This window comes from Nannospalax galili, unplaced genomic scaffold (genome assembly GCF_000622305.1).
Source record: "Nannospalax galili isolate Female #2095 unplaced genomic scaffold, S.galili_v1.0 scaffold91, whole genome shotgun sequence".
Taxonomy (NCBI): domain Eukaryota; kingdom Metazoa; phylum Chordata; class Mammalia; order Rodentia; family Spalacidae; genus Nannospalax; species Nannospalax galili.
In genome coordinates this window covers 3,524,230-3,537,484 of record NW_008332583.1, presented here as the reverse complement: position 1 = coordinate 3,537,484, position 13,255 = coordinate 3,524,230, and positions in this window count along the sequence as shown.

The window sequence follows — 13,255 nt, the reverse complement described above, 5'->3', positions numbered from 1 at the left end:
GGGCCCAGCCTGCCCTCTGACCAGACTCTGCAGTGTGGAGTGCCAGACGCTGTAGCACTGAGATTACAAACTAGCTTTGAAGGCACTGCAGCCTGAATCAGAAGCCAGTGCTCACCTAGGCGACCGGCTTGGGTCTCCTTTCTAGGCTCTGTGTTCCAGTCTCTTTTGAAAAGTGTCAACAATAGAAAATGTACAGTTCCAAAGGTCAAGGTAAAGATCAACTTATATATAAAGTGCTTACTATGTACTCTATGAACAGTAGTTGGCATTGACATGTAAGCCATGAGCCTAGATCTCAGGCCTGATTCCCCATTTAACATCTCCTGACTGTTGTCTTCCATAATGAATAGGTGAAGTAGGTTTTCTTTCATTACAGTGAGTCTGATGAGCAAAAGTGCATCCCTTATAGGCTGCCCACTACACAGTAAGTCAAGAACTGCGTGAGACAAACTTGTCAGTGACAAGAATGCCCTGAAGAACAGTGAGCTTTGTGCATGGGGTTTGCAGAACTGAAGAGCATCTCATCTCTCAGATGTGTATGAGCTGACCTCAAGCCTCTCCTGTTGAAGAGCCTGCCACTCCTCAATTACTCCCACCTCCTCATGACACCCCAAAATCTGCTTATTAGGGACAAGACACTCTGCCATCTTCTCTTCAGCTAGCTTGACATAACCAGTTTTCCTCCACCTTGCCTCACCACTGACTGACTTCCCTGAGGTTGCCAAGCTGGGCTGGCCTTCTGCAGAGTAGCCGCATTGTTACTATTGAAGTGTGCTATCATTGCTACTAATGTCAAGAGAATGGCAGCATAGCATGCATCCCCAGGTGTCAGTCAGGAGGCCTTGAACCACTAGCCCACAGCAAGCCCTGGGCCATGGTCCTGGGAATATGGATGCAAAGAGATGCAGGCAATCTGTAGACGCGTAAAGCTTACGATCTAACTCAGAGCTTCACAAAGTGGGTTTGCTTGTCCTGTAATTTGTACATAAACAACACGAAGCACAAAATGTAGAAAATACTTCAAAGGTGTGTGACATCACACCAAGGGCCAGATTTCTGGTTTTTCCTTGAAAACATCAGACGCTGGGAAGAAAAGACATCTCCCTCCACATGTCAAACCTGCTAACTCACAAAACACAGCACCTACCTTCCTCCCAAGACTAGCCCACTGGCTTTAAGTAAGACAAACTCCCCCTGGCTACACATGATGGGGGCCCAGGAGAATTGGGAAGGAAGGGAGCTGAGGACCCTGCTCCTGCAGACCAGGGCTGAGGACGAGGAAAGGGAAATTGCGACTCAATCTCCTCTGCAGATTTTATTTGTCTCCGCTCAGCTCGCTTTGTTTGGCTGGACACAGAAAACCCTGGAGGGGAATTCTGATTCCAACTTGCTCTTTGCACAGCTAATTATTTGGGGCTCCCAGAAGGTTGGTGAGAACAATGACTTCCCCAGTAGGGGCAGTTGGACTAGCTCAGTTCCCTTTTTCTGCCTGGAGGTCAGAACCCAAGGAAGAGGAGCTATTTGTTTTGGCCTTAAACTAAAGCTGCCCAGAGACACAGACAGATGTTCTGACCTGAGCCTAGGTTGGCTACTATTTCAATGCCTAGTAAAGTTCCCTCCCCAGGCTTCCCTAGCAGGCTACAAACCACAAACATGCATTTTCCCTGTTCAAACAGTTTGCCTCTTTCCTCTGCAAACAGGAAAAAGACATTACTTGATATTCCATAATTGTAGTGCCTCCCAACTGAGGTATTTTACATTTCCTAGGCAAACAGAGACAAGAGCTAATTGGGATGAATCAGTGAAAGTTCATTTGTACACAATATGCTAATAAGTATTTACAAGTCCATTCTGCTAGGGAATCTGCAATTTTCTTCAAAGGGGGTAATAGTGACATTTCATGAGCTTGGACAAACCCCATTACAGCGTAGAAAACCTCCCAGCATTCCCAGATTCCCAGAGAAGTTACTGCCATGTGACACCCATCCCAAACCATCACCATTATGGTGTCTCCCATTTTCAACATGTCACGGAAGCTCTGACTGGGCAGGGGCTGAAAGAAATGAGGGCAGGTAGGCACAGCAAACTGTGTTTAGCCTTCTCACATCTGAACACATCTCCATTCTTGCCGATTCTGATAGGAAATTGTCTGGACGTCTTAGTGACATAAATCCTTCAATGACATGAAAAGGGTCACTTTCTGACTAAAGTTCTGCCGGTTTTCATTTGATATCCGATCATGTCATACATGCATAAAGTTGCTGGACACTTCTTAAACATCGGGCACTATAGTAGTGTTATGGGTATCAGGTGAGATGGGCACTGTCCTCAAGGCGTCCTGCACGGAGGCAGTTACTAATCAAAAAGATCTTACCATTATAAAACAAGTCCTTTGAACGGTATATAAAGAGGTGTCTGAAAGCAGAAGGGTCTATAACAAAAGGGTTGCCCAGCTGCAGGTAAGGGGAGGGATGGAGAGGCAAAGAACGAATGTGCTCTAGAGGAAGTACAACTTAGATGTAAAGCTAGTGGAAAAGTATCACAGGTAGGGAGTACCAGATAGGCAAAGGCCCAGTGAGTACAGGGACTGAACAGCCAAAGACCAGAGTAGAAGATGCATGAATGGAGTGAAGAGGGAGCTGGCACAGGTGATGTAGGACTCTACCAGCTTCAAGGATTTTAAGTAACAGAAAGCTCTTTAGGGATTATTTTTTCAGCAGTGTACAGTGGTAGTAGTTGACGTCAGATACATGGTTTGCATACAGTTCATCCCGCAGGAGGGAACAGAGGCAGAGTTGGTACAGGAGTACCACGCAGTACACACCACCAGGATTCCAGACTTCTGGGCAGGGATGGTGGTTGGAATTGAAAGCATATGGAACCACACGAGGTGGAGGAAAGGTGAATTATTCTAAAAGCCTCTGTAATGGGATCAGCTCTCCACACACTCAATTCCCTGTAATAATCACAATGACAGAAGACTTGTCTTAACTCTAACTCCTGGTCTTGTGAAAGTAAGAAAAGATACTTAGAAACAAAAAACAAAAATGTATCTGAACATGTCTGTGTTTCTGCATCCCCAGCAATGGGCTCAAGCATGTACCTGGAGCTCTGCATCTGAGCTTCCAGATTCTGAGAAAGACTCAGCAGGAAACTTGCCAAAGGGGCGGGGAAGAAAATGTGTGCCCCTGAGCACTGACAAGAAGGAGAACTACTCAGTTTCTGCTGAAGTTAGCGAACTGTTGAATTTCTGCTGTGGTATTATTAGTACTGTTTATGATTTTTTTAAAAACATTTCGTTAAAGCTATGGGTCAATCAGCTGTGCCATAATGATAGATCCTAAGGTCATAAGTCTTTGCTACTGCCTCAAGCTGACGTAGGCTCAGGTCACAGGAGAGTAAGCAACAGAAGAAAAATGTTTCTGTTCATTGCCCTCAAAGGGAGTTAAGCAATGCGTGTTAAAAGGGTATAAATCATTCACAATACTTTCTAGGTTTGGGAGATAATAAGGGGAGGGTTGGTGGAAAACAGAACTCTAAAATCAATGTGTTTCCTTTGAGAATGACAGGATGTTTTTCTGAGCTGGACTCAACTCACCTGACCAGGGACACCAAGAGTCGTAGTGGTGAGCGCTGCCTCTTCCACATAGTGGATCATTCCTCTGTCCATGCACACATCCGGTCAGTTATTATTCACCTGTGCTCACATGAGACCACGTCTGAGATCTCACACCATCATTATTCTCCTGTGTCTACCTGGGCTTCTCCAATCCCTTACTTTGGATCTTTGTGAAAATGGAGAGAATCGGTGGGGAAACTGAGGAATGGAGAAGGTACTGAGCGACTATGAAAGGAAGGGGTGGGGGACATGACGGCGCCCCCTAGTGAGCAGAGAAAACAGCTTCGGTTTTGCTTCTGCTTTTATGGCCTGAGAGACATCGATGTAAAGATACGGATGTGGGCACAATCAGAGGAGATGTTTGTTTATTAGTAAATGTGGCCCTGCTGGGCATGGTGGCGCATGACTTTAGTCCCAGCATTCGGGAGGCAGAGGCAGGTGGATCACTGTGAGTTCAAGGCCAGCCTGGTCTACATAGTGAGTTCCATGCCAGCTGAGGATACAGGGAGACGCTGGCTTGAAAAGACCAGTAATAATAATAATAATAAATAATAATAATAATAATAATAATAAATAAATAAATATGGCCCTGATTAGCCACATGGCTCTCCTTCATAGTTTCTACACAGGTAAAGGAATTTGGTCATTTTGAAGCTTTACTCTCCTTACCAAAATCATCTTCCTCTATGGAACACTTCAAGACCAAACCACTTGCATCCATTATTTATAAAGACTAGAAGTACACTTACTGAATCTTCCAGAACTGAAGACCCTTTCATGATCCAGCCTTGGCCTAACTTGCTAGTTTTATCTCCTGCCAACTCTCCTTTAAATCTAAGAACACAGTCATTCTGTCCTTGGAACTGACAAAAGAGGAAACTCTCCTTCTGATCCATATGCGTGAACACGTTGCTTATTGCCCCAAACACCCTCGCTGCTGCACTCTGCCACGCTGCCCCTACCTACCTGGACCTGTCCGATCTCAACTCCTCACTCTGCCTTACCTGAGAAGTTCTCTCCTCGGTCAGCCATCCTCAGTTTTGCAATGAGTTAAGCACCCTTTCTTGGGCTCTCAAAAGCACTCTTAGAAGGAGGTGATGGCAATTACTCAGTGTGCAAGCTTTTTGAAGATAGGGACTTAATCTTTGTCATCCTTGTACTGTGAGCCCCCATCCTACTATGAATCACAAAATACCCAGGAAATTTCACTGGGTGAAAAAATAAAAACAGTATTGATACACGCTACAGTTAGCTTCAGTAGCCAACTTGATATGCCTCCTGCCTCCTGCCAGCTTGACTCTTTCCTGCCCAGTGCTAAGGTGTCATGTGTTCAGCTATCCCTGTCACCCAAGGACAGGACTTCTGGTCCCTCCAACCAAGTGGATAGACAATGATTAAAATAACAGTAGATATCAGAGTGTTCACTGTGGAGTTACATGGATGATGTGCCTCCTTTTCATAATTATTGGCTCTATTATAGCTGAGAACTGATGGGCTATTCTTTCCTAATTTTGTAAAAGGCCCAAAGGACAGAGAGGAAAAATGGCTATTTGGGGTAAGACAGCAGTAGCCGCTTCTTTTTGATTTAATGCTGTGTTTTTTAAAAAATTATTTTTAATTGTGTGTACATTGTGTGTCTGTGTATGGGTATATGCACATGAGAACCAGTACTTGTGGAGGCCACAAGTGTCACATCCCCTAGAGGTGGAGTTACCGGTGGTTGTGAACTGCCTTGTGTGGGTGCTGGGAACAAAACTCAGGTCTTCTGTAAGAGTAGTATGTGTTCTTAACCACTGAGCCATCTCTCCAGTCCCTAATGCTGCATTCTTCTCTAACATTTTCCCGACAAGCTCCTATTCAGAGGCCAAACAAGAATCCCAAGTATCCAAGATGTACAGAAGCCACCAGAAGCTCTTAGAGGCTTAAAATGCCTGACAGAAACAGAGGCAAAGGAGATGAGAAAACACTTAACCTCAGTATCAGAGTGATTCAACCGAAAATTGTAACAAATATCAAATAATTCATATTTAGAACATTTACAGGTTTATGAAGATTTTTGTCCTACTGCTTCCCTATAATTTACAAAATTAGAAACAATCTAAATATCTCTCAAGATGTATGTTAAATAAATGGTGCTATACTTATAAAAAGGGACACCATGTAGTTTTTTAAAATGTACACTCATGGTTAACATTAAAAGACACTTGGTTTAAAAAATCTAAATTAGAAAGCTGTATGTGGAATGTTATGCATATTATATACAATGTATGTAAAATTTGGTAATTTGTATTAATACTTACAGAGATAACTGGCAGGAACTTTTCTAAAATGTTATTGAGTGTTTAAATGTCCAGTCTTAGACTCTTCCTTAGACATAACAAAAAAGCTATTTCTATTTTGGGGGAAAGAACACAGTCATACAATATATATATCATCTCAGAAAGAGAATACATACTTCAGGAAGCCACTGCACAAATTACACAGCATGCTTTGATTTCATAGCAATTTATTTCCCAATAAATAAATTTGAAATCCTAGAAAGAAGAGCATCAACCACACCCCCCCATTTTCCACAGGGAAAGCACATGAAGCAAAGACTTCTGGGGGCCAGTAGGGCCCTGGGTGAGAAATGGAAACCCAAGGAGACTGGGGTTAGCTGGCCGGCTCCTCTATGGAAAAAGACCTGTCTGGGTGAGAATCACACTTCCCTTCAACTTCTTAGCAATGGCTAATGTTTGACCTCTGATTCTTCAAACCCATAGCTTAGGATAAACTCTGTTTTTGGAGCCTCTTTTGACAGCACATGGATGGTTTCATATCCCGTGCTGGCTATAGAAATGCTCTTTGAGAGGCACATGAAGCCTATAAATTGTTTCTCAAAATTTAACTCTCAGAAGTCAGTGACTGATTTATCTCCCAATTCAATCCCAGAGAAGCCAAACAGCAACAAGTCAGGGTCCACAGAGTTCGGCCCTGAAGGACAGACACTTCGTTATTCAGAACAAATACTACAAGCGCTACTGTGTTTCTTTTGATTGTCCAAATCTGAGCTCTTCTAAGACCTCTGATGCTTCCTGTTGTAAAGCTTCTGATGGCTTTAAAAGAAGCTATGTACATCAGCCCCTGAAGCATTTAAGGACACCAAACTCAATCCATTTGGAAACACTAGTGTTGTTGATCCCAGGGCTCTTTAGGTTAGAACAAATTCAGATACAAACTCTGAGACAGCTCTTGAATATTCTATGAAAGTGAATGACAGGTATTCACACAACCCAACATCTTCCTTTAAAGCAGTTTTTTATGAGGCAGATCTGAAGGTTGACAACCCTTTCGTTCACCACAGAGGAAAGAAAGCTAAAAGGGAAAATAAGAGCTTTATGAACTATTAAAAAATAAAGCTGTGGAGTTATGGAGTTATGGATTAAGTTCTGTCTCATTAATTCTTTTATTCTCTGATTCGGACGGAGCCCGCTGACGACATGTGGGCCTCTGGCGATGACAGATTCTGAACAAGGAAAACAAAGAGAAAAAGCTGCAGTGGGAGGGAGCAGACCCACTGCTTTGGAGGGGACTTGGAATTCAATGATTCACCTCCCCCAGGTAGGGCAATGAATGGTCAGCTCCCCAGCTGCTTCTGAGAGTTGAGTTAGATGAAGAGATATCCTGTTCTGGCGTGCCACTTCCATTGAAGAAAACTGATTTCTTGATTCCTCCAGCTAATAAAATCCCAACTCAGCACTTCAGATTTTTCCCAGGGTGCTGAAATCTATTCTGAAGTGCTTCTGGGGACTACCAGATAAGGGCAGAAACAGTAAGACAGGGTACAGAAAGAGTGTGGGCTAGGGAGTTAGGCTTCCAACTTCCCCAGTGAGAGCCACAAAGAAGTTAAGGGGAGATATACTTTGAACTCTTTGATGAATAGGTCTGTTTGACAATTTCCATAGGAAATTCATTTTTAAGCATGTAGGGCCTCTGAACAGGATAAATAAAAGATTATAAGAGAAAGAAATGCAGTGGTTTCTGGTTGTTGAAAAGGCAACTCAACAGGCTTTTACCAACAAAGAGAAAAGGTCAGGATCAATAGAAGGGCCATTCCTTTAAGGAGATCTGTTTCCATTTTAACACAAATAAATCCTTGTGGTAGGCCTTTGGAAGATCAAGGGACCATCAAACTAAGCCAAGGATCCAGTCTCAGCAGGAAAAGAAAACTCAATTAAATATTCTCCAACAATATCCAAAACACAGCTAGCTTCACCCATCCAGCATGCTTCCTCAGTCCTATGCCTGCCTGTTGCTCTAAGGTTTGTTAACCTGAAACATCAAAACAAACATGAAGATGTTACCACCCATGGATAGACTTTTGTCCTACATGTATCTTTTTGGAAACATCACCGTTTTCATTTAATTAGCACATACTGGTTATACATAAATGAGTTTCATTATGACAGTCTCAAATATATACATATTGTATTTTCCATATTCATCACCCTCCATCACCCTCTCTTGTACCTTCACACACTCCCATGATCCCTTTCCTCTTCCCAACTAGTCCTCTTTCATGTCGTGTCTTGTTTTGGGGTGGGGGTGCAAACCAATTAGTTTCATTGGGGTGGCTTACGGAAGCATGGAAGAGGGTTATTTACAGGGGCATGGGCACATTACCAGCAGCTACACCACTGAATAAAAATGTGGAGACATCATCTTCAGTGTAATGTTGACAAAGGAAACTCCTAGGAATAAGCACAGGCTGGTTTAGAAAATATTGCGGGGCACTAAGAGTCATGATGACAAAAAGGGGCTTTTCAGTCAAAAGACTTGTGGTTGGAGCTATCTTGGTCAAATTCACCATCCCTTGCTCTTTTGATTTGCTCAGCTGCCTTTGTAAAGTACTAACTGACCTGCTATAAAGACAAGCTCTTGGTACCTTTTGGCAGATCTACAATATTTTTTTCATCTGTCTTACAGTCTTTGACAAATCCGAGTCTTCGCTGTGTTGGCAGTTGTTCCAAATGCTTAGCCCTCCCACACACACAGATGCTCAACTGTAACTGATAAATCCATAAACTTGCCATTGTGTGAGCCTCCATCAGACCCAATTCCTCACCCTTCCCTTGTCTCCTTTCTCTCAGGAAGTGTATCAGATGGGAAGGTCATAGAGAGCAAGAGTCTTACCCTTAAATCTGCTTTCCCTTTTAACAAAGATGCAGTCATCTGTCTCCTTAAGCAATTTAAATATTATTAAAGAAAAACGATGGAATTCAGTATCAAAGCTACTCTTCCTGCATGAAATGGCCTCTAAGAACTTTCCTGTCTAAATCCTCCCAACATCTTAAGGTTCCTCGAGTCTACACTCAGAAAATCCTTCAATCTCCCCTGAATTCCTCCACAGCTCTCAAACTCAAGTATTTTCCAAGAGCCAGGTTATCTGCACGATGCCAGCTAACTTCCAGATGACTGAAGTCGCTGATGAGTGTGGGGACAGGCTGACTAAAGTGGGGTGACAGGCCCTGCTTAGAGGGGTCAGCTGCAAGTCAGCACCACCCCACTGTCAAGGAACACAAATCCCTTGCTACTGAATCTTCCCATGGTTAAGAGAAGCCAGAAATCACCATTTTAAAAATTGGCTGAATTTAAAAGATTAAAACAAGTTTACTAATTTACAATTTCTGTTCCCTATTGAACAGGTGATGACACACGTTCGTGGTATGGGGTCTCTTACAGGTTAGACCACAGTTTCCCAAGGGAACATAAATACATTTATATGCTGTAGGGAATTTAAAAGCAAGACAGGAGAACTAGTACATACCTAAACCCCTATCATTTAAGGAGGTAGAGCAAGACGGTTAGGAAATCAAGTCCAGTCTTGATAGCCAAGTTTGTCTTAACCACACACACACACACACACACACACACACACACACACACACACGCGCATGTCAAGCAAGTCCTCCAATTTAGCTTATTTCAAGTCTTAAATAATAGGGGACTGTGATAATTATATTTAGACAAAAGGGACATTGGTTAACTTGACTGCAAAGACCCACAGGGCAGGGGCCAGATCTTTTTTGGATTCGAGAATGCTTTGAAGTTTTAAAGGGACCAGACTCAAGACAACCAACTTATACGTTATAAATTTATCTATCATTTCAATCAGCTGGAGAGCTCACTCAGTGGGTGAAGGTCCTTGCCACACACCTGATGACCTTGATTTGATCCCTGGAGCCCACATCATGGAGGGAGAGAACTGATTCCCACAAGCTATCCTCTAACTTCTACACAGGTGCTGTGGTGTGCATACACGCAAGTGCACACACACAATACATACATGTAAAAAATTTCTTAGGACATTTAATATTTCTAGGGTGGGAAGAATATAAGAGCCAGAAATGGAGAGAGGACTACTAAATCCTTTCAGCATAACGAGGCTGTTGCATCCATGAACTCAAAGCTGTGGTGGCAAAAGATTGGGCCCCTCAATATTTAGTCATGGATGGGGGCCGGGCTCCCGGGGCCACACCGACTCCCTGAGGAGTAACTGATTGGCTATTGATGGCTGCTGGGGCAGGGGGAGTCATTGTCTTCAGTGGTGTGGCCACTGGTGCATCCTTCCCTGCTCCAAGGGGATAGCGCCACACCATGCTCATGTGGAAGGCCCTGGTTAAACTCAGTGGGTCACAAAACAAAAGCAAAATAAAACAAAGAGAACATGGGAGGGAGACCTGTCAGGAGAGGAGTGGGTTGACAAGAATGGGAGGGAATGAGAGACTGGGAGAGGGAGTGAGATCAGAATGAATTATATATATGGAGAAAGTTGTCGAAGAATAAATTTTAGAAAAAGAAATATATCTTGATTGAACACATAACACCAAATAAATTTCCACAATGTAGCAAAGCGGCCTGTTCTTTATCAAATCTTAGCAAAAGCTACCTGATCCTAAATAGTTCAACTTCGTTTTTAAAAATATTTTATTTATTATTTTTATTTTATGTGTATGAGTCTGTTCCCTGCATGTATGTAAGTGCAGCTGTGCCATGCAGTGCAGTGCACTCAGAGGTCAGAAGACGGCATCATATGCCCTGGAACTGGAGTCATGGACAGTTGTTAGCTGCCATGCGGGTGCTGGGAATTGAACCTGGGTCCTCTGCAAGAGTAGTCAGTGCTCTTAACCACTGAGCCATCTCTCCTGCCCCAATAGTTCCACTTTGTAATCTTCATGATCCTAATTCATGTAAAAGAATGAAGAAAGTGCTTGGCATAGAGAATTCATTCCAATCATGATAGTTAAACTTAAAAGAAATAAAGAAAAGATAAAGCCTGTGCTCACGTCGTATGGAGTAGGTACAGCACCGAATTGAAAGCATTTCCATTCTGCTATAAGCTCAGCCCTCCATGTGTAAGGAATGAGTACTGCACAAGGTTTCGGTGCCTTCTTTTTCCAACTCAAATTGTGCCTTAGAGGTTCAAGTGCCAACAAAGTGCTTCTCTGCATGAAAGTGCTGTCTCATTGGACTGGCAAATACGATGCCAACTAAAAAGCCTACAGGTCTGTAATTTGTCATGGGCGCCATGGAACTCCAGGCTGCTTCTCCTTGAGACTGAACTCAACTTCATAAAGAGAAGTATGGACACCAGAGCCTTCCAGCAAGACTCCCGCTAACCAGAACATGGCCCACAGATACAAAGCCTAATGAAAGGCTGACTGGTGAGGGCACGAAAGATGAAGAAGCTAGGGGAGAATGAGGGAGGCGTCAAGCATGCTTCGAGGGGAATGTAAGAACACCGAGAAGAACCAAGCCGTCACCCGTGTCGCCATCTTCTCTCCAGCTCTCCGAATGGGGTGGGATTATCCTTGTTTTTATAGATGAGAAAAGTCTGGGCTGAATATTAGTCCATGGATTTACTCAGTTTGTGCTTAATGAGAGATGAGATAAGTCTTTCTGGCTCCAAAACTGAACGAGACACCTCTTCTGACCACCTTCAAATAAGGTACCCAGAAAGTCAACTACATCTAACCAACCGTGCTGTGAACTATGAATGGGGCCAGGAGTATTGCTTGGCTCTCAGCTTTACTTTTGTTAAAGACATAACAGGCCAATTGTAGAAAACAACCCACTAAAGATGGAAAATCATCTCTATTACTAATAATGCATTCAAGGCTATATTAAGTTCTTTGTTCTAGTCACTTCTTTGTTGCTGTGATAGAAAACTGACAAAAGCTAACTTGGGAGGAAAAGGTTTATCTCATCTTACAGCTTACAGTCTATTGTTGAGGGAAATCAGGGCAGGAGCTCTGACCTGGAGGCAGAGGCCGAAGCAGAGACCAGGGAGGAATGACACTGGCTTGCTTCCTCTGCCTCATTCTTGGCTACTTTTGTTATTTTTTAATTTGTTTTCTTAAATGTTGTTGTATTTTATACAGAATGTCTCAAACAATCTGAATCATCTTTATAGCCCCATCCCCACCAGCACCCTCCCATAGCATAGCCCTCCTCGCCCCCCACTGGAACCCATATACTCTGTCCTGGGTGTTAAGGCCCACTGTGTCAAGTCAGTGTCCCCAGACATTCCCTAGTACAAGTCTGTCCATTTACAGTCTAGTCAGATCCCTTTCATCTGTCTTTCCAAATACTTATCATTTTCTTTTTTTAACAGAGCATACAATGGGGGTTTATTTACAGAGGAGTGAGCACCTCCCATTTACCACTGCACTGGAAGGTCCACACTCAAATATAGATCCTGTGTCTTCCCAACAGCCGCAGAAAAATAGTGAGAGAGGTGCCTCCTGGCATTCTATAACCTTAGCCCCTCCCCCACATGCAGCTAAGGTTGACTGATTGGGTGGGACGGGTAACTAAGTACCCCCTCAACTCCTTGATGAGTGTGGGAAGGAGGTGTGACTATAGCTTGCTGGCATAGTGGTTGGAGTATACTTCCAGTTTACACTCCATCCTTTCCTTTGGTTCTTACATTCTTTCCTCCACCCTCTTCTGCAAAAGTCCCTGAGCCTTGGAGGGGGTAGTAGGTGTGGGACGATCTTGAACTTTCAGGTCTTGGCATCGTCAGTTTTCCATGGGCTTTTGGCCCATTTCAGTGGAATTCCATCTACTATAAGAACACAAACAGCAGGGGCTGGAGAGATGGCTCAGCAATTAAGAAAACTGACCTTTCTTGCAGAAGACCCAGGTTCAAATCCCAGCACCCACATGGCGGCTAACAACTGTCCGTAACTCCAGTTCCAGGGGATCCGATAGCCTCTTCTCTCCTCCGTGGGCATTGCATGACACAGGTCCACTTACCTACATGCAGGCAATACATGCATATACATGAAATAAAAATAATAAATAAATAGCAAGAACATCTTAACAGCGGCTGCTATAATAACTTAACCTGTGGGTGTAAACACAAACACGTGGACAGTACTTCAGCAGGTGCATCACATCCATCTAACAAAACAATTGCAGTGACTTCCCACTGAGGCCTGTATTCTCCCCTGCCATGGGGGGGGGGGCGGCGGTCTGGTCTACCAGATGTCGGCTACTTTTCTTACACATACCAGGCTCACCTGCCAAGAAATGGCACCACCCACAGCAGGTGGGGCCCTCCTCATCAATAAACAATCAAGAGAAAGCCCCACA